Consider the following 3443-nt stretch of genomic DNA (forward strand, 5'->3'; position numbering starts at 1 on the left):
GGATGTGACAGAAGAGGAAACTGCCTGTTGGCTTTAACGTTGTAGAAATCCTTGGGCGCCCACTAGTGGTCAAATGGGTTTACTGCCATTCCTTAAACTTGCAAAATTAAAATGTCTCTCTTTTTGCTATTTTTTAAACGGTAAATTCTTTTAACGCTACATTTTCATAAATTTGAAACTGTAGCATCTTTATTTCGTCCACTTTGAAATAATTTACTTTATTTGTGTTTATATTATATTTCAAATGAATTGTGACTCCTGTTCTGCACTTACCTTAATGTTATGGCTGTGACAAATTTGTTTTTCCTTTACATTAAAATATAAACGTAAAATTGAATTAAATATATATGTATAGAGCCACTCCCCCTTGGAAAACAATGGTCTTCTTCAGATGTTTATAACCTGATAGAAATACCAGCCGAGTGAGTTGCCTATTAAAATTTCCTAGATATTTTTTATTTAATCTGAGTTCACAGAAGACTCAAATACATTTTTAGTGGCTTTTATGTTGTTTTAGGATCTTTTATACCCATTAATCACCTCATGACCTTTCAGACTTATCTTGTGACCCCTGGCAATGGAGGCCAAACTACTGCGTTGTATAGAAACCATATGTTTTTGCTTATTCAAAAGTAGAGTTTGAACTTGATCTCATTGTTTTATTGACATTTGTACTTGCACTAAATAAGCCGGGTGTTTCTTCCACCCCTGTCGTGCTCAGTAATCATAACAACACCAGCAGACACGCACAAATCCTGTTTTTCCAGATGCCTCACCGGAGATTATTCCCCCCACCGGAAAGGGAAACGGGCAACAGGGGGATGTGAGGGCTAAAGGTGTGAGGCTGAACAAAAAAAAAAGGAAAAGACTAAAACAGAAACAGGGCAGTTGTGGATGACGTCCGAGGGTAAAGTTAGACTGAACACCTGAAAGCACTGCGGGCATTATTTCCATTAGGCACAGCGCCTGCCTGCTGCCCTCTCTGATAGATGACTATTGTGTTGTTTGACCAGGAAGGAGAAGATGGACGGACAGACAGACAGAGGGAAGGGAGGGAGTGGAGGGATTGACCTGGGCACTTTTCCCCTACGGACAGAGGATTTGCAGAAGCAGGGATGTGATGAAGCTTTGAAAGGCAGATGTGGGGAATTCTAAGCTGAAATAATGTGTGTGTGTTTGTTTGAGTGAACATGTGTGGAATTTTTACAATTTTCTCAAAATCACTTTTAATACTCTCCTCCAAAAACACACTTTTATAGAGTCAAATGTTTAATAATTATTAATAGGGCCCAAGCACTGCATAACATCCGTCAATGTTGACCTACAGTAATTAGCAGTGCTATCTACTGCCAACAAGAAATTATGTGCGTTTCATTTACGAACAAACTATAGTTTGTTGAGAAACTCTGTCAGACATTGATGACACTATATTGTGAAAACTGTATCAAATCTGACAAATTTTGCCACAAAATGGAATGTTGTGGTCACTCAAAGGTCAAGTATGTGATGTAGTAACATGTTTTTTGACCAATGGGAATGTTTTAAGTAATTTTATTAGTAACTTAAAATCTTGTAGTGTAACAAGTTTTGACCAGTGGGAATGTTAGCCTTCACTCCTGGGTCAAATTACTCTGCGGTTAACATGGCAATTAGCCATACATGTTTTGAGCATAAATGTTTTTAGCAAAACTCATTTATTTACAACTTTACAGCTCTCATGCTTTCTTGTTTTTATTTCATTTTAAATAATTTAATTCACCACTGAAAATCATGTGGTGTAGTAACCAAGTTTGACCTGTGGGAATGTGTATTGGTATTTACTCCGAGATCAAATAACTGCAGTTCACACAATCTTCCGGCTGTTAGCACAGCTGTTAGCCATAAATGTTTTGAGCAAATATTACTTTATACAAATTTACAGGTCTCAACATTTTTTGGTTTTATTTCATCTTTCATCATTTTATCAGCGACTTAAAATCTTGTAGTGTAGCATTATGTTGCTGACCAGTGGGAATGTGTTTAATCAGTAATTAATTTACACCCAGGTCAAACGACTCTTCTGTTAGCATAGCCATTAGCCATAAATGTTTTAAGCAAACATTACGTTTTCCAACTTTACAGTTCTCAATTTGTTTTAAAATTGTTTTTATCTTGTGTCATTGTAATAGCAACATAAACTAATGTGGTGTACTCATAGGTTTATGGGAATAGTTTAATCAGTTTAACCAGGTTTCGGCTCGGATTGGCGGCGGCACAAATGCGAATGCAAGATTTGGGTAAACACAATTATTTCTTCTTCATAAGCCTTATTCTTTGCTTCTTCGTCCGACTTGTTTTGTTTTTAGTACATTTGACATCAGGTAACTGTTAAATGATTTAAAAAACATTTTTTTAAATTTTTTGCCTTTTTTTTAGCAAGTTTAATCTTAATACTTGCTTCCACTGACATATTAGTCTGTATCTGAATCGTAATATATTATCTCTTATTGTTATCCGCCATGGACTGCTCTTGTGAGTTTGAATTGAATTGGTAATTCTAGTGTGACAGACATTTCAAATTATTGGTGACCTTTGTTTATCTCCACCCTGTGGCCACAGGAAGCAACAGCAGCTTCCGTTAATCAAAACAACTTCCATATTTAATTTTAGTCTTTTCTTTTTTAAAAAAAAACACCAAACAAACAAAAAACTAACCTTATTTTATGATATGTTTTCTATTTCCTACCTTTCATTGTTTGCTATTCTTGTTTTCCTATCCCTTGTGGCGTCTCTTCAGCTCCACCTTTTACAGACATGATCTAAATAAAAAAGTTTATTGTCATTGTGTGTGTGTGTGTGTGTTTGGAGTGTGTGCCTCTGCATATGTGTATGATCAGGGAGGTTAAGACAGGAAAACCCTGGCCATTGTGCACTCATGACCCCTCAAAATCAATGTGACAGACCGGTTGATTGGCTGGAGGGTCCTGTCTCTCTGCACCTAATCCCTCAAGGTAGACCCTCGGCCTGGCCTGCTGCTCTCCCGCGTGGATGTATCTGTGCTTGTATGTGTGTCTTTCTGCACCTAATCCCTCAAGATGGACCTAAGACCACGGGATGGGGTATTAGTGCAGTTACAGGGGGTCAGGCCAGTGTGTGTGTGAGCTCTTCCCCACAGTAGTCCAATTAAACTGCAGAGTACCTGTGTATTTCTATGGGACTCACTCATGTGTGGAGGTAGTAGTGAGTCGCGGTAATCTTTCTCTCTTTTTTGGGGGGATCGAGGGGGCACATTTTCGGGCAGATTTGGACGGATAACCCAGTTGGGGTGAAATTAGACGCAGGCATCTGCGTTTGACCCCAGGCCCTCACCGTGACCCTGTGGGTCACTCGGGGGTCACGGGGCACAAAGCAGAGCGCTGACCCCACACAGGTCAAGCATGCGGGCGGCTGAAAGGACGCCTTTG

Source organism: Solea senegalensis, linkage group LG18, assembly GCF_019176455.1.
Source record: "Solea senegalensis isolate Sse05_10M linkage group LG18, IFAPA_SoseM_1, whole genome shotgun sequence".
Lineage (NCBI taxonomy): Eukaryota > Metazoa > Chordata > Actinopteri > Pleuronectiformes > Soleidae > Solea > Solea senegalensis.